This window comes from Lupinus angustifolius, chromosome LG19 (assembly GCF_001865875.1).
Source record: "Lupinus angustifolius cultivar Tanjil chromosome LG19, LupAngTanjil_v1.0, whole genome shotgun sequence".
Classification (NCBI taxonomy): domain Eukaryota; kingdom Viridiplantae; phylum Streptophyta; class Magnoliopsida; order Fabales; family Fabaceae; genus Lupinus; species Lupinus angustifolius.
Genome location: NC_032027.1, coordinates 12,173,724 through 12,198,187, shown reverse-complemented (window position 1 = coordinate 12,198,187; position 24,464 = coordinate 12,173,724). Strand labels below are relative to the sequence as shown.

The 24,464-nt window shown below is 36.3% G+C and overlaps 1 pseudogene; it reads left to right on the top strand.

Annotated features, from left to right (window-relative positions):
• On the top strand, positions 1,832-20,850 carry LOC109333992 (annotated as a pseudogene).

The following is a 24,464-nucleotide window of genomic DNA, read 5'->3' as shown; positions in this document are numbered from 1 at the left end:
TCCTTTTTTCACTCCAACCAAATATAGTTTTAGATCTTGATCTATGTACTCTTTAACCATGTTACCTATTGTTCATGTTATGTGTGTAAAAAATGTTATAAAGGCAAAGTCTAACTCTAACAATCTACACAATTAAAATGAAACCGATGTTCAATTATCACTTAGATCCTCATGGTTAAAAAATTAAATTTACAGTTATATCGGTATATGTGGGGTTGTAAATTGTTCACAAGTTGGTTTTACATTATTATATATGATTAAGTTTTGCTAATTTTTGTCCTAAAAGCAATGTTTAAGCAAACCAGTAAAGAAAGATCAATATTAAAAATCTAAAAAATTATTCTCTTACCTTATCAAATATATCACTTTCAGATATTGTCTTTCATCTTTTTAGTTGCCAAGCATTGCCCTTAAAATAATGTTTAACAAAATCCTATATGATTTGGTAGGTTTGGTAAATCCACTTCGGAACTCATGTTGTTCTCATGATGTTCAAATAATTTCAGAGCAGATTAGAATGATACAGTGGTTTATTAAAATTACACAATTTTCATTTTTTTATCTATTTTTACAGCATAAGCTTTTGCTTTGAATCTCCAAAATTTATAGGGAAAAGTCTATTGCAACATCCCAAACTTTATGTTTTTTCATGTATATATCATGAATTAATCTTTGAACTTTAATCATTAAAAATAATGTTAAATTAATAATAATGAAATTTTTTAAACTCGTACATTTTGTTTTCATCTTGACTCTTAGATCGTTATTATTGTTTTTATATGTATCAATATTATTTCATTAACTACTTTTAAGTTTTAACTCTAAAATTTATTTATCACCGTCATTTAAATCAATTTTATATTCTAATCATGATTTCCTCCAAATATCAATGTTGGCTAATCTGGAGTATTGCATTATTATTATTGTGAATCAAATTGCAACAATCTCCTTATTGGTTTACTAGTAATTTAACAACATATTTATTGTGGACCAATTTCACTATAATTGGTAGAATTTAAGAGATAATTAAGAAGAAAAATAATTCATAATGATTATTTGCAAAAGAAATAATGTGTAAAGGTACATTATGCAATTTTCCTATGAATTTATTATTTTTGTTGTTACTGGCAAAACAAACATCAAAGTAGAGAAATGTTCCATTTTAGTTTTAAAACAGTGGTATCAATCATATTACATATGTGTATATATATTAGCTAATAGAGTTATGAGATATAAAGAATAAGCATACGCAAAAACCTTCACCTTCCCTTAAAAAGCTTTGTCTATAAAAAGCAAAAGAATCCATCATCTCAAAAAAATTAATTATTTTGTCAAACAAATGTTAGTAATTAGAGTAAATATCAATTTCAATCTCTCGTTTCAATCTTAACAGTTTGATTCTCAAAATGAAAACTTAAAATAATTTCAATATTCTTTTATTATAGAAGACAGATGGATCATAAATTATTTGATTTAGTTAACTTGTCCACGTTTTTAATAGAACATATATCTACAGATTTGACAATGTGTAATCATCCTTTTCTGAGATTCTATTATTTTGCTTTGAATAGAAAAGATAAAATCTAGACTTATCTTTGTTAAAGTATTATAAAAACATATTCAGTTATATTTTACTTATATGAGCCTACCAAGGAGAAAAAATATACTACTTTATATAGTTATTAATTATTCTTCCATTCCAAATGGTGAAATCGAACTACATTTTTCTAATTTGGTTCTATTCAACTCTTACACCTTATTGGTTACAAGTAGTGGATATAGTACAAGCAATTATAAAAAGCTTTTCCTATTTTTGGTTTTGCTGTGTTACACCACAGAGAAGAAGAGAAAGAGAAATAGAAAGAACCATATTCTTCCCTTTCCATTCAAAATCACGCTATTTTCGAAACAACAAAATTCGAATCCTCTTCTTCTTCTTCTAGGGTTTTCTCTTCCGCCATTTCCAACCTCACCAGAACCTTCTTCTCATTATCCTCCACAGGCATTGCTCTCATTTCATCTCCATTCCTCATTCTCACTCTGATTCCCTTATTTATAATGTTCTTAACTTATCGCTCTTTTGATGAATCATTTTTTAACTTTGCTATGTTCTGAACTGATGATGCTTCGTTGATTCGTTATATATCTTGCATTTCACATTCTACGTTTGACATTTGTGTTGTTTTGTTGCTAAAATTGATGATTCTATCGTCATTGTTGTTGAAACTGATTTGGTTGTTGTGTGTTGTTCAGAATTTTAGATACAGTGTTTTTCACTCTCAATGGTATGTTCCTTCGGAACTGGGAGAATGGAAGTTATGGCAAGGCTTCTAGCTTCTGGAACTTTCTCCCAAAATGTAGCAGGTAGAACTGCAATCTATTTCTAAGATTTTCTTAGGGAAGTTTATTTTCACTAGAATCACTTTTGACATTTACATGCTTGTTTGATTAGGCTTATATTAAAAATCAGAAGCTGAAATTAAGCTTTCATGACAAACCATATTTTTCAGCTTCTGAAAAAGAACTGTACAAGCATAATCACACTTCTAGGAAAAATTTGAATCTTTGTTTTAGCTTAAATGAACTGCCCTTAGTCATGGACTCGTGCCTATTCTTGGCTTTGTTTGGTGGGATTATATTTATATGCTTTCTGTCTCTGTCGTTTATAATTAGTGGACATTATTTTTTGTTTTCTGATTAAAGTCATTTGTTCTTGCATGTGCGTGGAAGATGACTTTACGCGGCAGAAGTATGCTGCCGGGTATATTTGTAGAGAACTACTTGAGGCAGATGAAGCAAATTCGCTTGATGTTGAAGGTTGTCTTTAAATTTTTTATATTCAATTTTAGATAGTCCCAATAAGATGTTAGTTTAAAAAAAGGGTTGTCATTGCACGAGCCTCCCACCTAGTGGGGTCTGGGGAGATGGATGTACTAGGCCTTATCTTTACAAACTAAGAGACTGTTTTCAGGATTTGAACTTGTTTAGCATTGGTATCTAGGAATAAGAGAATTTAAGAAAGAATAGAATGAATAGTGCCCCTAAACCAGAATCAAAGTGATTCTGCTAGGGTTCTAAGAGTTTTATTGAAAGTAGAAAGAATTACAATGAAGAAGAAGAATAGAACACTCTAGGATTCCACAATCCTAACCCATCTCTGATTTCCCCAAATCAGAATTGTATTTCTCTAACTAACTAAGTACCAGAGATAGCTTTCTATTTATAAGCCTAATTGAATTAACTAATTAAGGGTAAAAGGGGAAGTTTGCTTGCTATTTACTTAGCCAAACCTTCCTCTTCTCTCTTTTATATACATTTCAAATTATAGACCCTCCCTTACTCCTATCAATACCCCTTCAACAACCAACTTGTCCTCAAGTGGGAAACCAGGAAATTGTTCCTATAGGGTAGCTGCTGATTCTCATGAACATTCATGTGTAGGAAGATTTTGCCACTTCACTAAGACCTTTGTATTTCCCTGTGGGTCCTCTTTGCTATCTATGATATCTTCTAGGTGACCACCAATTCCAGTTCCTTATTCAACATAGGAGGCAATGATTGAGGTTGTTGGTGAGGCTTGAGAGCCTTCTTCAATAAGGAAACATGGAACACAAGATGAACCTTGGAATGCTTAGGCAAATCTAGCTGGTATGCTACAGAACCCACCTTCTTCACTATCTAAAATGACCCATAATACTTAGGAGCTAACTTGGTATGAGGCCTGTTAGCCAAAGATTTCATTTTATAGGGATGCAACTTCAGGAACATCCAATCTCCCTCTTGAAACTCCAAATCCCTCCTATGTTTGTCAGCCTGCTGTTTCATAAGGTTATGAGCCTTGGTTAAGTTGGTCTTCAATTCTATCAAAATCTCATCCTATGAACAAACAATTGATTCACCTCCTCAATCTTAGAGGGAATAGCCCCTGCTTTCAACAATGTAGGTGGTTCCCTCCCATATAAAGCCCTGAATGAAGTCATCCCAGATGAGGTGTGATAGTTGGAAATAAACCAAAATTCTGTCCAATTCAACCAATCCAACCATAGCCTAGGTTTTGGACCTACAAAACACCTAAGGTAGGTTCTAAGCACCTGTTGGTCACTTCTGTTTGACCATCAGTTTGAGGGTGGTAGGAAGTGCTTAGCTTCAAGTGAGTGCCAGCCATTCTAAACAGTTCCTTCCAAAATTGGCTTAAGAACAAAGGGTCTCTATCTAAAACTACAAAGTTAGGGAATCCATGTAGCTTCACCACCTCCCTTAAGAACACTATGGCCACATCCTTGACAGAGTAAGGATGCCCCAAGGCAAAGTGTGCATACTTAGTCAGCTGTCCACCACTACAAATATGGTATCCTTCCCTCTAGTTCTTGGTAAATCCCCTATGAAATCCATAGAGATATCCATCCAAACTTGCTGAGGAACAGATAGAGGTTGCAACAACCCTGCAAGAGCTAAAGTTGAGTGTTTATTCCTTTGACAAACCTCACACTCTTCTACAAAAGTTTTAATGTCAGACCTCATCCTCCCAAAATAAGAAACTAGCAATTCTTTTGAAAATTTTGAAGTGCCCTGAGTGCCCCCATAGGAGTTTCATGGTATTCAGCCATGATAAGGGGAATTCTGTTTAAAGACTTTGGACATTACCAATCTGTCCTTATATTATAGCACATCCTTTTTGAGTTCATAACCAGGGTGAGCATTAGGGGACACCACCAACTCTTGCATAACCCTCTTCCACTTATGATCTTGTTGAAGTTCTTGGCTCCAAGAATCCCTGTCCTCATTAGTGATCATAGAAATGCCTGAGTACATTTTCTGTCTAGAAAGAGCATCAACTACTGAATTTTCCTTGTCTAGTTTATACTGGATCTCAAAATCCAACCCAATAAGCTTCACTGCCCACTTGAACTGTTCCTCTAAAAATAACCTATGATCAGTGAGAAACTTAAGGCTTCTTTGGTCTGTCCTGATTACAAAATGCCTTCCCATGAGGTAGTGCTTCCATTTTTGAATAGATTGAACTAATGCCATCAATTTCCTCTCATACACTAATTTCTGTTGTGCTTTCAATGAGAGTCCTTGACTCCAAAATGCCAAAAGCCTTCCTTCTTGCATCAATACAACACATAGCCCCTTACTGGAAGCATCAGTTTCTACCACAAATTCCTTGGAAAAATCAGGAACAACTAACATTGGTAAATTCATCGCAGCATGCCTCAAACTCTCAAAAGCTACGGTAGTTGCTTTACTCCACTGGAAAGCTTTCTTTTTAAGCAAATCAGTGAGAGGTTTGACCATCTTGTCATAATTCTGAACAAATATCCTATAATACCTTGTGAGGCCTAAGAATCCCCTTAACCCCTTCACATTGGTAGGTCTAGGCCAAGTTTTAATGGATTCTACTTTAGCTTCATCAACAAACACCCCTCTACCTGATATGACATGCCCCAAGTATTCATTGCTAGGCTGTCCAAAGCTACATTTCTTTAGATTAGCCTTCAGAGAGTGTCTAACCAACAACAATACTTCTTGTAAATGATGGGAGTGAGACACTAGATCAGGACTATATACTAATATGTCATCAAAGAAGACCGATGTAAATTTCCTCAGATAAGGCTTTAAAATTTCATTCATCAAGGCTTGGAAGGTAGAGGGAGCATTAGTCAAGCCAAATGACATTATTAGGAATTCATAGTGACCCTCATGGGTCCTAAAAGCTGTCTTACCTATATCCTCAGCTCTCATCCTTATTTGATGATACCCTGATTTTAAGTCTAGTTTGGAAAAGACCCTAACACTACCCAATTCATCTAGCAACTCCTCAACTAGGGGAACATGAAATTTGTTAGGTATCACAATCTTATTTAAGGCCTTATAATCAACACAGAATCTCCACCCACCATCCTTCTTTTTCACTAAGATGATGGGGCTGAAATAAGGGCTAATGCTGGGTCTAATTACCCAAGCTTTTAACATTCGAACAACTAACCTTTCAACCTCAGTTTTTTGATAATGAGGGCATTTGTAGGGTCTAAGGTGAGGTATCTCAGCCCCTTCCTTCAATTGGATTCCATGGTCTTGTCTCCTAGTAGGGGGTAGCCCTAGTGGATCTTAGAAGACTGCCTGAAATCCTTGCAACACCTCACTGACCTCTGTAGGAATTTTTGTATAAGGTTTCTGGTTTTGTGACTCACACTGCACCAATAATCCTTTACCTTCTTCCAACAAAACCTGCATGAAAGCCCCCAATGGTAACTCTACCTTTGCTAAAGCAGGATCACCCACCATTGTAATTACCGATCCCCTTGCTTAACCTTTAAACTCATTTTGCCAAAATCAACACTTACTTCTCCTAGACTGGATAACCATTCTAATCCCAACACCATATCAACCCCCTTCAACCCAAACAAATAGAAATCATGCACTATTTTTAACTGTTGCATAGAAATTTTGAGTTGGGAGCACCTACCCTTACATCTGATGTGGTGTCCATCTCCCCCTTCCACCATATAAGCCTTAGTCTCATTAACCTTCAATTGTAAGTGATTCACCAACTCTGTTGAGATGAAATTGTGAGATGCTCCACAGTCCAACATGATCACCAGTGGATGCAAGCCTATATTACCCTTTATTTTCCAAGATTTGGTAGAAGTCAATCCTTTCATAGAATACATGGAAAGTTGTAGGGAATTAAGGCTTTCTAAGTCTTCTTCCACCCTTTCATCAATCTCCTCCCCTTCTGCTAAGATCAACATCCTCAACTGCTTATTCTTGTACACATGGTCCTTGGTGAATGGCTCATCACACCTAAAGCATAGCCCCTTCTCCATTTTCTCCTTTATCTCAGCACTTGTGAGCCTTCTGAATTTCTCCTTTCCTCTAACACTTTCTGCTTCTTGGGTGGTTTTGTGAAATCCAACCTCACTGCCCACAGAGGAACCTTCCCTCCTCCTACTACTTGTAGATGAAGGGTCTAATGTCACTACCTTACTGTAAGGGCCCCTCTAAATGACCTTGCACTTTTAGTATAGGTGGGATTGGGTCTTTTGCTTATCACCATATTCTTTTGTTCAATGAGGATAGCCTTCTGAATTATCTCATGTAGAGTGGTCAACTCATAAAACCTCACTTCTACCCTTATTTCTTCTTTGAGTCCATTGAGGAAGATCTCTTTCACAAATTCCTGGTTAACCTCCCTTAAAGTCCCTGCATAGTTCTCAAACTCCTCAACATAATCTTCAACATTGTGATAGGGTGCGGGAGAGACCACCTATCACTAAGGTGTATCGGAGAATGCCACATGGTAGCCACTAGTCCACGTGGCAGTCCACATGGCCATAGCATCTGCAGTGTAGAATCGCATCGCGTGGCAGCAGAGTAGAGAAAAATCAGAGCATTGTAACTGCTCTAGGGGATTGATTCAGGGAATTAATCTTGTAACGTGTAATTGATTCGGGGAATCAATTATGGTTCATCTTGTAATCTTCTCCATTCTTCAATCAATAAACGAGGTATTAGTATTCGAAATCGAATTGATTCCGAATCGATTGTGTACACTTTCTTCTCCATTTCTGTGTTTCTTGTACCGGTGTTATCACATTGCCTTCTTGCTTCAAGGATGAAGTAATTCAAAAGGATTCTGCACTATAGATGGTTGGAACCTCCTTACCACAACTATTTTGAAGCTTTCCCAAGTAGGAGATGAATTACAACCTTCCTACCATTGAAACCAACTCAAGGCTCTGCCCTCCAAGGCCACCATCGTGGCTTGCATCTTTTCCTCTTCTGTAATGGCTCTGAGGTTGAAGTACCTTTCCAATTTCTGAACCCAACCGAAAGCATCCTCTCCCAGAAAGATTGGGATCTCCAATTTATGCCATTGATCAAATCCGTGATGACTCCTTTTGCTTTCAATCTCTTCACCATTCTCACTACCTTCTTCCATCGATTTATCCCCCTTTTCAATCCCTAGCTTCACGGCGATGGCAGCAAGTAGCTCATCCGTTTTCTTCATTCGAGCCTCATTCAATTCCAACCTAAGGCAAATTTTCTCCCTTTCTTGTCGCAAATCTTCGCTTTCTTGAGAACCATTATCACCTTCCTTAGCCATGCTTCTGGTTGACACCATAAGCCGAATTCAGCAGCAACAACGATGGCGTTTCCACTCCTCAGGCACCAAGAAAGGTGCTCTGATACCAGTGTTAAACACTGATATCTAGGAATAAGAGAATTTCAGAAAGGATAGAATGAATAGTGCCCCTAAACCAGAATCAAAGTGATTCTGCTAGGATACTAAGAGTTTTATTGAAAGTAGAAAAAATTACAATGAAGAAGAAGAATAGAACACTCTAGGATTCCACAATCCTAACCCCTATCTGATTTCCCCAAATCAGAATTGTTTTTCTCTACCTAACTAACTACCATAGGTAGCTTTCTATTTATAGTCCTAACTGAATTAACTAACTAAGGGTAAAAAGGGAAGTTTGCTTGCTATTTACTTAGCCAAACTGTAAAAGTTAGAAAAAACAGAGAACTGATGCAATAGAGAGAGGAAGAGAATGAACTTTAGTTCTGAGAATTTTATTATGAGAAAGATGATTTACAAAAGTAGGCAAAAACTACTAAGCTTTTAATACAATATTCTAATATCTCCCTCTATAAAGAAGGGTGGTTGACAAGATTTGACTTGGTTAAGGTTTTGAGTTGATGTCAAACATTTTTAGTTGATTCCTCAAGATCATGAACTGATTATTAGACAGAGGTTTGGTTAGAATATCTGTAGTTTGAAACTCTAAAGGAATATGCTTCACGGTGAGAGTTTTATTCTAGATTTTGTCCCTGACAAAATAAAGGTCTAGCTCAATGTGCTTTGTCCTATTGTGTAGCACTAGATTGTGAGATATGGCTTTGGTGCTCAAATTGTCACAATATATAGTAGGTGCAATATAGGATACAGGAAGTTCCTCGAGCAAGGACTCAATCCACATCAATTCCTGAGTGGCTACAACTAGACTTCTGTACTTTGCTTCAGTGCTTGATCTTGAGATAGTTTGTTATTTCTTAGACCACTAGGTAACAAGATTAAAGCCTAGGTAAAGACAAGCTCCAGAAGTAGATTTTCTATCGTCCATGTCAGAAGCCCAGTCAACATCACAGTAGGTAATGAGAGAAAAGTCATAATTTGTACTGGCAGGGGTGATAGACAAACCTAAGGATTTGGTGCCTTGGAGATATCTAAGTATTCTCTTTAGTGCAGTCTAGTGAGTATTTAATGGTTTGGCCAAAAATTGACAGACCTTATTAACAGAGTAGGTAATGTTAGGTCTAGCTATAGTGGCATATTGTAAAGCCCCTACAATAGACCTATAAAAGGTTGGATCATCAAACAAGTCAGAATGATAGGAATAAGAATAGGCTTCCTATCAAACACGTGTATGTAAGGAGAAATAAGAGAAAAGAATGGTAGTTATTTTTCTGTTTTCCTTGTTCTGTTTCAGTTGAGGGTTAGTTAGAAGAGAGAGTTTCTATAAATAGAAACTAGGAGATCATTAGAAGGCAGCTTGTAAGAGAGATATAACTGATTTGGAATCAGTTATCATCTAGGAGGGAAAATTCCAGAACACAATTGGTGTAATTCAATTGTATTTTCAGATTCATCAATAAAGATTCAAACATTCAAGATCAATTCTGATCTTGAATCATTCATTCATCTTTACATTCTATTCTTTCTATCTCTAAATCCAGTTCCTAACACTGGTATCAGAGCACCATCCTAGTGCCCTGATTACACGCTTCTGATAAGGAAATTCGCGCATGGTATCTACAAGAGGCATGGCAAGAAACGCAGATGATTGGGTGCTGGAACGTGAAGCAATGAGGAAGGAAAGGGAAGAACAACGCATTTGTATAGAATTAAACGAGGCAAGGATAAAAAGGTTAGAAGAAACCTTAGCTCAACTCACCATAAAAGCTTTAATTCACGGTATGAAGGAAGCGAATTTGGGGAGGAACATGAGGTGAGGGATATTCGAGGAAGGGACAGGTGGAGAAAGCTAGAGATTCCCATTTTTTCAGGGGATGATGCTTTCGGGTGGACACAGAGACTTGAAAGATATTTCATGTTGAATGATTTAGTTGATGAAGAAAAGATGCAAGCCACGATGGTGGCCATGGAAGGGAGGGCTCTCAACTGGTATCATTGGTGGAGCAGGTGCAATCCTCAAGCATCTTGGGAGGGGTTTAAGGTGGCAGTGATTAGGAGATTTCAACCATCAATGGTACAAAATCCCTTTGAGCAACTGTTGGCTTTAAAACAAGAGGGAACAGTGGAAGGGTATGTAGAGGAGTTTGAAAAGTATGTAGGAGCCCTTAAGGAGATTGATCCAGATTTTGTGAAGGATATTTTCCTAAATGGACTCAAGGAAGAAATCAAAGCAGAGGCCAGACTTTATGATCATCCTCCTCTATCTGAGGTAATTCAAAAATCCCTTATGATAGAGGACAAAAACTTAATAGTACAAAAGAGGGTGAACCCTAGACCTAACCAATATTCTAGGAATACATTCCCTAGTAAGTCAGTAATAGTGGAATCGAAAAATTGGGGGGATAAGAAGGGGGAGCAAGCAGGGGGAAGCAGTAATTCAATGGCTGTAAGCAGTACAGGGTCTAGTAACAGTACTAGGGGGAGGCTTTAAACATCTTACTGGGTCTGAGCTGAGGGAGAAGAGGGAAAAGGGGTTGTGTTTCAGGTGTGATGAGCCTTTTAGTAGGGAGCATAGGTGTAAAAATAGACAATTGAGAATGATCTTGTTAGAGGAGGATGAGGAGGAAGAAGAGTCAAACTTGAAGGAATCTGGAGTGGCTAACCTTAATTCCCTACAATTGTCCCTTTGGGCTATGGCTGGGTTAACATCAACCCATTCTTGGAAGGTAACTGGGATGTTAGAGGGTAAGGAGGTGGTGGTCCTAATAGACTGTGGAGCCTCACACAACTTTATAGCTACTGATCTGGTGGAAAGGTGGAAGCTCAAGGTGCAAGCCACTCCTAAATATGTGGTAGAAGTGGGGGATGGGCACAAGATTCACTGTAAGAGAAGGTGTGATCAGTTGGCATTGGTAGTGCAGGGGTTGGAAATTCAGCAGAATCTGTACTTGTTTGCCTTACAGGGGGTAGATGTGGTGTTGGGCCTAGAATGGTTGGCTAGTCTGGGCAAGGTCAAGATAGATTTTGGCAAGTTAGAATTGACACTAAGGAAGAAGGGAGTGAAGTACACCATCAAGGGGGATCCTGCTTTAGCCAAAACACAACTTTCCTTGGGGGCCTTCATGCAAGTTTTGAGAGAAGAAGGAGCAGGGTTGATGCTACAATGTCAAGAAACAGAAGCTGGTTCCAAGTCTGTCCAGGGGATTCCAGCAGAAGTTGTTGAAGTATTGGGAAGTTTTGACAAGGTGTTTGAAGATCCTCAAGAATTACCACCAAAACAAAGACATGATCATGCTATTCACCTCAAGGAAGGTTCAAATATCCCCAATTTAAGACCTTACAAATATCCTCATTATCAAAAAAAATGAGATTGAGAGATTGGTTATTGGTTCTGGAGATGTTGCAGGCTGGAGTGATAAGGCCCAATATTAGTCCATATTCAAGCCCTATCATTTTAGTGAGGAAAAAGGATGGAGGGTGGAGGTTTTGTGTTGATTATAGGGCCCTCAACAAGGTAACTATTCCTAATAAGTTCCCTATTCCCATCATTGAGGAGTTGTTGGATGAGTTAGGAGGGGCTAGTGTGTTCTCTAAACTTGATCTGAAATCAGGCTACCACCAGATCAGAATGAGAGAAGAAGACATAGAAAAAACTGCTTTCAGGACACATGAGGGGCATTATGAGTTTGTGGTAATGCCTTTTGGTCTCACCAATGCCCCCTCAACCTTTCAGGCTTTGATGAATGAGGTACTTAAGCCTTTTCTAAGGAGGTTTGTACTAGTTTTTTTTGATGATATCCTAGTATACAGCAGGGACATTTCAAGCCATCTTGAGCATCTACAAGCAGTGTTGGAAGTGATGCAGAAACACTCTCTCAAGGCAAATAAGAAGAAATGTACATTTGCCCAAGAGAAGTTGGAGTACTTAGGCCATATGATTTCAGGCAAGGGGGTGGAAGCAGATGCATCAAAGATTGAGGCTATGAGCTCTTGGCCTATTCCTAAGGATCTTAAGGGGTTAAGGGGCTTTCTTAGACTAACTGGCTACTATAGAAGGTTTGTCCAAGACTATGGCAAGGTAGCCAAACCCCTCACTGAATTGCTGAAGAAGGACAACTACTATTGGACTGAACAAGCCACAAAAGCCTTTGAGATGTTGAAGCTGGCAATGCAGAACCTTCCACTCTTGGCAATTCCTGACTTTTCTAAACAATTTGTGGTTGAAACAGATGCATCTAGCCAAGGGTTGGGGGCTGTCCTAATGCAGGATGGGAGACCTCTAGCCTTTTGGAGTAAGGGGTTGTCTTTGAGGTCTCAACAAAGATCTGTTTATGAAAGGGAGTTGATGGTGGTGCAAGCAGTGCAAAAGTGGAGGCATTACCTCCTTGGGAGACATTTTGTGGTGAAGACTGACCAGAGGAGTTTGAAATTTCTCACTGATCAGAGGTTGTTTACAGAGGAGCAATTTAAATGGGCAGTCAAGCTCATAGGTATGGATTTTGAGATTCAGTATAAACCTGGCAAAGATAACACTGCTGCTGATGCTCTCTCTAGGAAGGGAATGTATGCTGCTATTTCTCTAGTCTCTGTGCAAGAAATAGAAGATTGGACTCAAAGGGTGAATCAAGACCCCAAATGGAAACAAGTCATCCAAGACTTGATTGTTGCACCAGGGTCTCATGCAGGGTTTGAGTTCAAAGGGGGGTTATTGCTAAATAAAGGCAGACTGGTTCTTCCATAGGGTTCCAACAGATTGGCTTTGATTCTAAAGGAGTGTCATGAAACTCCTATGGGAGGTCACTCTGGTTTTTTCAGAACCTATAAGAGGATTGCTAGTTGTGTGTTCTGGGTTGGAATGAAGAAGGATATCAAGAATTATGTGGAGGGGTGTGATGTATGCCAAAGAAACAAGCACTCTACCCTTACCCCTGGGGGCTTGCTGCAACCCTTGCCTATTCCTACACAGGTTTGGGTTGATATTTCTCTGGATTTCAATGGAGGTCTACCTAGAGTGCAAGGGAGGGATACCATCTTGGTAGTAGTTGATAGGTTTACCAAGTATGCTCACTTTTATGCCCTGGGTCATCCTTTTACTGCCAAGGAAGTGGCTCTGGTTTTCGTGATTGAGGTAGTGAAATTGCATGGATTCCCTTCTTCTATAGTCTCTGATAGAGATCCTATTTTTGTGAGCAGTTTTTGGAGAGAGTTGTTTAGGCTAGCAGGCACTAACTTGAAGATGAGCACCTCTTATCACCCTCAAACTGATGGGCAGACAGAAGTGGTTAACAGATGCTTAGAAAGGTACTTAAGATGTTTTGTAGGGCCTAGACCTAAACAGTGGATGAGGTGGTTGTCATGGGCTGAATTTTGGTACAACTCTACCTATCATGGCTCCACTGGTATGACTCATTTTAAGGCTCTCTATGGCAGAGATCCTCCTCTGTTGATCAAGGCAGGGGAATTTCCATCTAAGGTAGCAGATGTCAATCAATTGTTGCACCAAAGAGACCTCATACTAGGAGAACTCAAACTTAACCTTACTAAGGCTCAAGACCAGATGAAGAAGCAGGCTGACAAGCATAGAAGGCAAGTGGTATTTGAAGAGGGGGATTGGGTTTATTTGAAAATCCAACCTTATAAACTCAAGTCCTTAGCTTCAAGACCTTTTGCTAAGTTAGCTGCTAGGTACTAGGGACCTTACAAAATACTGAACAGGGTTGGAGAGGTGGCATACAAACTGAGCTCCCTAGCCAAGCAAGGATACATCCAGTGTTTCATGTCTCTCTTCTCAAGAAGGCTCTCAAACCAAGTCAGCAACCTCAACCACTTCCTCCATTGTTGAATGAAGAGTATGAGTTAGAAGTAGAGCCAGAAGAGGTTGTGGATTGGAAGGAGAATCAGCAGGGGCAAGTAGAGGTTTTAATCAAATGGGCCAATCTAGCATCTTGCAACAACTCATGGGAGGAGGCTGCTTTGTTACAAGAAAAATTTCCAGCTTTTCACCTTGAGGACAAGGTGTGTCTTTTAGGGGGGGTATTGATAGGAATAGGAATAAGCTTCCTATCAAACACGTGTATGTAAGGAGAAATAAGAGAAAAGAAGGGTAGTTATTTTTCTGTTTTCCTTGTGCTGTTTCAGTTGAGGGTTAGTTAGAAGAGAGAGTTTCTATAAATAGAAACTAGGAGATCATTAGAAGGCAGCTTGTAAAAAGTGAGGAAGAGAGATATAACTGATTTGGAATCAGTTATCATTTAGGAGGGAAAATTCCAGAACACAATTGGTGTAATTCAATTGTATTTCCAGATTCATCAATAAAGATTCAAACATTTAAGATCAATTCTGATCTTGAATCATTCATTCATCTTTACATTCTATTCTTTCTATCTCTAAATCCAGTTCCTAACACAGAACCATGTTTGGTAAGCTTGCAGTTGCTGGCCATAGGAGTGATGTTAGCTTTGGCAGTAGCCAGATTTGCTTTATCAAGAAGGTCTCTTATGTATTTGGGCTGAGAAAGAAAAAGAGAACCATCATGTTTATGCTTGACTTCAATTCCCAAGAAGTAGTCTAGTGGTCCCATTGCTTTAAAGCAAAGGTGTTGCTAATATCCTTAATAACTTGTTTGACTAGAGAGGAGGATGATCCTGTCACAATGATATCATCAACATATACTAGAATGTAGAGTTGATGAGTGAGAGATGTGTGTATGGACAAGGAGTTGTCGCACTTGCTGATATTGAAGCCAAGCTTGATGAGAAAACCTTTTAAACTCTTAAACCATTGTCTAGGAGTCTGTTTTAAGCCATAGGTAGCCTTGTTGAGCTTGCACTCTAGGTCTTATTTTCTTGTTGAAAGCTTACAGGCTGAGTCATATAAACTTCTTCTAGAATGCCATTGAGAAAGGCATTATTGAGGTCCAACTGCTCAATTAACTAGTGATGTGTGACATCAAGAATGAGCAGATTCCTTATTGTGACAGGTTTAATGACATGAGAGAAGGTTTCGTAGTAGTCCACTCCATGCTTTTGATGAAACCCCTTTACAACAAGCCTAGCCTTGTATTTGTTAACAATACCATCTGGGTATTCTTTGACTCTGAAGATCCATTTGCACCCAATAGCTTGTTTGAGAGGAGGTAGGGGCACTAAGGTCCAAGTACCCAAAGCCATGAGGGCATCATATTCAGCTTTCGTAGCTTGATGCCAAACTGGATTAGCCAGAACTGATTTGGCACTAGAAGGCTCATATTTAGTGAGCTGCACACTAGGAACTATAGTCATGTGTATACCAGATTTTGATCTGGTTTGCATTGGGTGAGATAAATGAGGTGAAGAAGAATTTGGAGATATAGAGGAGGAGGGTGAAGGAGCAGAGCGCTGATATTCAGAGGGTGAGGAAGCAGAAAAAGGAGAAGAAGTAGGAGCAGAGGAAGACTCAGATAAAGGAGTATGTAAAGGATTAAGAAAAACATCAGGATGTGACTAGATGCTGGATGACGAGGAGAAGACAGAGAATGACCAAGACTAGAATTATGAGAGGGTGGAGAAGAAGGCAAAGAAGGAGAAGAAAAGTGATGAGGGACATGATGAAAAGTCACAGGCAAAGGTGAAGAAATAGGACACACAGAAGAAGAGGCTGAATTAGATGTGGTAGAGGGGAAATGGTACTCATTGAAAATTACATCTTTTGAAATGTAGATTTTCCTATCCTTAGAAAGGCACTTGTAGCCTTTGTGACTCAAGGAGTACCCAAGAAAAAACATTCAAAACTTCTAGGATTTAGCTTATGTTTGTTGAAGGGTCTTAGTAAAGGAAAATAGACACACCCAAAAACTTTGAGTTTGGTATAATCAGGTGATTTTCCAATCAGGATTTGAAATGGAGACTGAGATTTCAGAGAATGAGATGGAAGCCTATTGATTATAAAAACAGCAGTAATGAATGTTAGTTTATCATTTTATATTTTATTATGGGTTTTGTTAACTTGGGTGTAGGGCATTTGTTAAGAAATAAAAATTGCATTTTATCACTGTTTAATAATTGTAAAAAGAAGAAAGTATTGAACTCTGGATTTCAACATATTAAACGGTTCTATTTTTTGTGTAATCGTTACTATTTGTTATTTCTTCACCCTTACTCTAGTTCTAGGGCACATATTAACAAAACTCTTTATATTATGTGATTTGCTTTTTTACTTGAATTGGTTTTGCCATTCTGCTTTAGTGTTCTATTATTGCATTTGCTTGAATTTCATGACTTTATTTCATAATTTGGTTTCATTTCCATGATTTTTTTATGCCCACAGATATGCATGTGTACGGTGAGAAGCCTATGACTGATCCATTGCAGCTGGTGAGGTTTGCCTCTTTCTGCTACTTGTGTGCTATTGGACTAGCATTTGCTTGCTTCTTGCCAAGTGCCTTGCTTGAAACCTATCATGTGGTTTCTTTATTATTATTGAGAAATTACAGGATTTTGATGGATCCACCACTATGTTACTGGGCATTAGTCTTGTAGTAGTTATAGCCTAGTATTGCTTCCATAATAATTTCTGTCGTTTGGCCTTGTTTTAAAATTCTGAGCTTATTAACGTCAGATCTATACTGCTGTTTATTTATGATTTTTTCCATTAAAAATATATAATTATCAACTTCTTTTAGTGCATGTGCAATGTATGAACTAATGCAAAGTACTTTTTGTAGTGTTTAAAGAATTGAAGTCATTACAATAGCGATGGATAAAGTATAGTTTGAGGCATTACTCTGCCTTTGTATCTTGAGTAAAGTGGTGAACTCTTAAAAACCTTCTCACTATGGGAGCTGATACAACTACATCAATCCTTGATTCATCATTTTAATTTCTTTTTCTACCTTATGATGACAGTTGATCATTATCGGCTTTAGCCTCTTCACATTATGGTTGATTGTTTACTTTACATTTAGGACTTTGCCCAATATACCACTGCCACCTGTAGACTTGAGAATTATTGTTTGTGACTAGTTTTTTATTGGCCAACACTCAACATAAGTGGCTTTTTTGGATTTAACATTGTTAGATTTTACATGGAGTGGCTATTCATTCTAAGGACACAAAAGCTCATCTAACATAGTTTTTGGAAAACAGTTTCTGCCTTTTGTGTGCACTTTCTAAGCTGTTAATTGACTTAGATATTGTAAATATCTTCATTTTCCAGCATTATCTGCTTTGAAAAATATAATTTGAATTGATTCATTTGACTGATTGTTTGGTATTGTTTTGAGGTATGCTGCAATGTTTGCAAGAAACCAATCAAGGACAGCCAATATGCTTCTCATGCAGGTTTGGTGGCTTCTCTTCCATCTGTTTTAAAACATTTTGGTCCCTCTTTATGTGATGTTTGATAATTAGTTACCCTGTGGCTTTGTATGCTCATAATGTTATCCTATTAATTTTCAAATTACTGAGTTGGAAATATTGACCTGTATATAGTGCATTAGTGCTAGCCGGCTTATTACCAGCTTCTCTTTTTTTGGTCCCGTTTTGTTTTTATAAGCTTCTAATATTGACATTTCCTGGGAATTTTCCTCTCTTTCCTCCCATTTTTGTCAGAACTTTGTAGGTCACTAACACTCACTGAACCAACTATCTTGGAGCATAATGGCAGCACAAGGAAGCGAAAATCTGCTAGGAAAGAAAAGAAAAAGTTATCAACTTCTTATGCAAGTATCCTTAAAGTAGAATTGTTTAATCTGTTACATATATGTTCCTCTGTCATATTTTTGCCTATCTATTATATTTTTAGTATCCACTGCTTTAATCTCATGCTGTTTACCTTTGAAGATACTTTGAATAACCACATATTTCGAAAATTATATGTTGGATTTTTAGAATGTTATTTCCTCTCCAAAGGGAGTCCTTAGTTTTTCTGATGACATTTTAATCATATGTAGTCTGTATGTCATAAAATTGATTTTTGTACTTTAACCCCACATAGACCAAGCTACTGCAGTTGGGGAGCGGAGAAGGGCTGAGTCTATGGATAACATTGACACTGCTGTGTCACAATCCAATTTGAGCGGTCAAATCAGAGTGACTTCCTTTTCCATTGAGGCAAAAGGTAAAAACCCAGTATTTGACATTTTACTTTGACTCTGTTAGTCCAATTTTTTGGACGTTTACTTTGACTCTCCCCATCATTCAAATGAAGTTAATGAAACTGAACATTAGGCATGTCCTTATTGCTGTATCTGTATGCTCATGCATAACCATGCCATTGTTCTGCATAGTAAATCTTCTTTGGTTTGCAGATTTAACCTCTTGTAATACATGTTAATGTATATTTTTGTTAAAAGTGTTCCCAAGAGTCATCTCAGTTGGTAGAGCTGTGGGACATAAAGTATGCCTGCCGCCTAGTTTCCCCCTTAAAAAATACAGAAAAAAAGGTTTGGTTATGAAAACATATTTTTGTTACAAGTATTTTATACGTTGTTGATATTGTAGACAATTATATGTTTACGTGGGTCAGATTTTATGCTTTTTACCTATATTTGTTTGTAACATGATTGGGTGTATCTCACAAAATTGTTTTAAGGGAGTTAGGTTTTATTTTTTAGGTTTCTGTTATGCCATAATTTTGATGTGCTATTCAACTAGAGAAAACTCTGTTTATTTAGTTCTGATTTGCTTATGACACTCAACTTGTGAGGTGCAGCATTTATGATGGATGGCACATTGATTATTCCTGGAAATAGAGACCACTTAGCTAATTCAGAAATTTAAGATTGTATACAAACAGTTCTTTACCTCCGTGCGTGCACAGTTAAAATTCTCAATCAAGTTTATCTACCGAGCACATATTATGTGTTCAATTGTAAATGCTCATATCATACTTCTAAGTTATAAACTTCATTATATTTTGCACTGAAGGATATCTAAATTTTTTATTAAGATATTATTTGGTAATTGTTTATAACATTCTTACAAGTACAAGTCCATAAGCCTCCTTTATTGGCTGTCTGAAGGAAATGAGTTCAGTACTTCAAAGCTTTTTGTCCTGGCGATGAGAAGCATAACTGATATTTTTTTAAATCTTAATCCACAGGGAAGGATTTGCTTGAAGGAACTGTTTTGGAACATGGAAGTCCTGATCACAAAAGCATTGGGCTAGTCCATGAGCAACATGTCACGAGCAATGGTATAAAATATATATTTATATGCAGTTTAACATGTATTAGCCTTTTTGCAACTTTGTTGGAGAGGTTTCCTTGCCCTTTAAATATTTATTTCATAGAATTCTTCAATTAAGTGCCTCTAATATGAGTTCTCGTTCTCTGATGTTGGTACAACATTTGCATGTTTTTGTTGAATTAGATTTTCCTGCACCTCTTGCTACAAAGATATATTATCCGCAACGAAGCAATCGACTGCGTGCTGCAATTCGTCATCTTTACTTTCAGGACTCAAGTGAGGATACGTGCACTTGATTTTGAGTCCAAATATATCACATGGAGAGATGGAAAAAAGAAGGATCCCTCTTTTGATCAAATCGACAATGTGATCAACAAGGTGTGTTAATCTTCACTCTTCTTAAGGTGGATTATTTGGATTATAGGTTGACTCTTGTGACCTGAGTTATGCAGCCTGGATAGAATTGAATGTTGGATGATCAGACATACATATTTGAAGTTTTGTATGTTGTCAACCTAAAATACCATGCTGATGACCTAAACCTGTCTTTGTTTAGTTTTTTTCTTTTTGAAAAGCGTATCACTCAATCACTTGCCAACTTTGTGCTCTCCCTCCCCCAAAAAAACCTAAAATACCATGCTAATGATCTAAATCTGACTTTGTTTTTTTTCTTCTTTTGGAAAAGCAGAGCCTTCAGCAAATTTGTGCTCACCCCAAGATTCGGGTCATATTCTTGCAAAACACTCAGAAGTTTGCTAGGTTATGCAGGAGCCCTACCAAGCGGTGGCTTGTCAAATCAGTTTGTTGTTGATAATGTTTCAACTTCTGCAGCCACACATGTTGGTTTGATGAGAAGAAACTTTCTTCCAAAGTCTTCTCCTTTTGCAAACAACTCAGGTGATAGTTTTCTTTTGGTTTTATTCTTATACTAAGCGGCATATGTTAAATTAAGAAAATCCAGTAACCATGTAAAATATGCCTTTGGTTTACAGCATTTTGGCTCTATTATGATACTATTTTTCAAGTGCATGCTTTACGAAGAAGCAGACAGAGATCAGTGTTTTGTTATGATATAGCATTATGGCGTCGTTCGATGCACGCAACCGACTCTATCTAGTGGGATTAAGGCTTATTGTTGATGTTTTATTTATTTAAACTAATATTTTTGTGGAATAAAAGTTGTCCATGGGAGTGATGTGCTTGATTTTGTAGGAAATCCACTGGGAACAATGCAGCAACCAAATGGGAATGTCCCTGTCATTTAGTAACTTTGGTGGGAATTTTTTTGGCTAGGTGAGTGTACATGAAGAAATTGTTAAATGTGTCTGAATGCTGTTGTTGATGGCTCCTTTAAGTTGAGGTTTTACCTCTTCTCTGTTAGCTATTTGTAACTTCATAACAATTTGGACTTTCCAATAAAATAGTTAAATGTTGATTATCGAATGCCCCAACTAGCATATTGCATAACAGATTTGCATCATTCTTGAGATTGCAAGGATTTTTTAATATAAAAATATTTGACATGAAGATTTTACAAATTTATCAGCTTTCAAAGGTGCAAAGTTTCGGGATCTGTTAGCGATATTATGATCCATACTCATATTTATTCAGAAAGCATTCTTGAAAACAACTTATTTTTTTAGATAATCTGCCTTATTTGATTTATTCAGGATCATAGAATTGGTAAATTTGTGAATTACATTTTTTATTGCATTTATGATTATTCAGAAAATTGTATCCCAAGTAAGCCACCGTCCTGTTTTTGGGGTTTGTACAAGTGCTGTTTGTTTGGTCAAGGCCAGGTATGGATAACTGATTGTAATTTGTATGTGCAGACTGTCCATATCTGAGTTATGCTACTTTAAGATATGATTATTTGAGTTATATTTTCAGAATGTATATACTATGTAAAGTTTTGATTTCTTGAATCCTTGAATAATGCCCAAAGGCACTTCAGTATTTTTTAAGATTAAGATAATAGCACATCTTTTGTGCATATTTGTAAATGCTATGAATATTCATACCTATCTAAGGTTCAATGAAAGTGGAGAGTTGATGCTCCAATTCAATGAGTAATCAACTAATTAAGTAAAGTCTTTTAGGGTGGGGAACTGGTATTATAAGTTGTCAATAGCAATTGTTATAACTTCATAAGTTTATCATGCGCTTTTGTGAATTGTGATGGCAATAGACAAGGACTGCATTTTGTCTTTTATATGGAGATATTTGGATCTAAGTTTTGATCAAATATCTAAAAGCATTTCCTTTCTTTATGCCACCTGCAATTAAAAATATCAGCAAATATCTGGGTAGCATACCACGTGGTGGCACAAATTGAGATTGCAACTGGCTTAATGTTTTGTAAAGAAATGGTACTTATTCATCATAGACACTACTCCTTAGTGGGTTTTGAAGTTTCTCTTTCTATGATGTGGCACGTGGTTGTTGTAGAGGTGATGTGGTTGCTTAGTTTCATCTGCATCCTTTTTTTTCTTTCCTTTTTGATATGTTTGATTTTGATATATTGAAACTGTCGTGTTTACTTATTCGTAGTTGGTGAATGTTTTAAAAAATAAAAATCTTAAAATTAAAGTTGAATATAATTAGTATATCTTAAAATAATTGTTTATGATCCAGCTTGAATTCTATAAATGGTGAAACTCGGGCAATGATAAGGTTATTTGTTTTATGACTTGAAAGAATCAGATTCAAATTTATGTCCGGTTGTGAGGATAAGACTCTATGTGTCTTTCTTTTTTCAGATTCCATTATATGAGTCTGGTGTACTGACCTGAAGTTATCATTTTGAAACTTATGATATCTATAGTGATGAAAGGAAAAGAACCTTTTTTGGGCTTATGGGAAAAAGCGTATTAGGAACTCAATAAAAGCAAATAAGCTGTTATACACTAGTATAGGCGCATTAAATCTGGCCTCTCTTGCATATAATGTGATGATCATATTTTTATCCCGATTTTGATGTTTATGAAACATTAACTATCCTTCTTTTTTAAAACAACCACTATGAATAGAATAGTTCAGCATGCATCGGAATTTTTATGTGTGGGGTTGGGATAATTGCATGATGTTGCAAAGCTCAGAAATGTCTAAAGTTATAATCATTGTCCCCTTTCTTCTCTTTTACGTGTCCCGAACATGTTCTAAACGTTTACACGTGGTCCTTCCTTTTGTCATTTTCTTATCCATTATTGCACTTTAGCTTATCTTTTATTCTATCAATGGAGAACCTTGTGTTATAATACATTAAAGGGCAAATCCACACAGTTCGCAGCCTATGTTTTTTATAAATAAATTTTATTAAGTAGAAAAGAAAAAAATACATCAGGCCAAAACAATGTACGCAGCAATTAAAAAAGGAGGTGAACATAATAACCTTAACTAATAAACCCACCCACCAAAATCCAAACTAAAACAAAAACCAAAACATATACTAACAATAACAATTCAGATTCAAAATTCTATGATTTTTTCCCTAGACACAATATCCTTTATGAGAGATAATCTTATCTTAACCGAAAACATTATAATATAGTAAAGCTAACTCTTCTAGTGAAAATTTTATTCATATGTAAAACTTATTCACTTCTAGTGAAAATTTTAACCCGAATTGTATATACCACTTAAATCATCCACTTTCTAGTTTCTAATGAATGCATTTAGTAAAGCATACCATGTCTTGGTCTTGTAGTTTTAGGGTTTATATAACTACAAGCATTCACATCATGTAAAATCGTCTATATTCTATTTTTGCATATTACTTGAACTAACAAAGTAACAATAAAATAATATTGTAATTATACAAATTTAAAACACGTGTTTGTTACCCATTACATTACATTTGTTAATTATTCAACTTACTTTATATCATTCCTTTAGATACCGCTTCCCACGTCCCAATTTAACATAAGATGATACCGTTTTCTTAAATTCAGTGGGTGGGATGGAGAACATGTTTGCTTTTTTAATATTTCGGTTTTCCTATGATGCATAGGATAAGACATTAATAAAATCTTAATTCAATACTTTAATAAATCTTCCTTTTGTTTTATCTCTATATTCCCATACCAAGCACAAATTGATTAAAATAGAAAGTGTTCTAAAAAACAAATTTGAGCATTGAAAAGGCAAAATTGGGTAACAAATTAATCTTAGTCGTTGATAATGGGACCTAACATTGCACTGAAAGTCATTGTTTTTGTTTCTAGAGATATTAATATGGTGGGGCTAGAATGACCTCTACCTACTACCTAGTTGTGGAAGGAAGCCTAATAACATTGCCACTAAGCTTTATCTACCCCATATTTGAAGCATTGGACAAAGACGTGAACTTTAATTTCTTCTTATGCACTACATTTTGATCAAGTACACAATAATGGTATCAATGACAATAAATAAGTTTTTAAGGCAATCACTTATCTTTTTTTTTTTTTTTAGAGATATATCTATTTTAGTCCCTCGATTTTTTTTACGTATAATAATTTAATTCCTAAAAAATTGAAAAACCTAAAATGATCCTAAAAATATCAAATTAAATAAAATTAGTCATTTTTATAATATTTTATAACATCTAATATATAACATTTTAACTTATATTAGCTACCTACATAAAAATTTATAAGGAGAAAGGGGAGGGTAATTTACAAAAGGATTGATTAATCTAGACTTAATAGATAAAGTTCTTTACATATGTAAATGTTAATATTGCTTATAATACTTTTACTTTATTTGAATTCATAATGATTTTGTACTTAAGAAAATATTATAAGATCATAGATTATTTTTGTCAAACTTTGTAGCAAAAGTCCTAATATTCTATGTATTTTTATAAATCATTTAATGTTTATAACATGTATTTTTGTGCAAAAATTATGCCTAACTTCAATGTGAGTAAAAAGATTTATTTGAAATGTCAATTTCAATCTTTTATTTATTGTTGATGTCATAAGTCATTCATGCTTGAAAATTTCTCCATCATCTATAAATTAAGTGCAACTTTGATCATACACTAGAAGTGAATGCATATTAGTTGTTTGATCAAATTATTCATCTTATCTTAAGTATTCTGGTTTAACTAC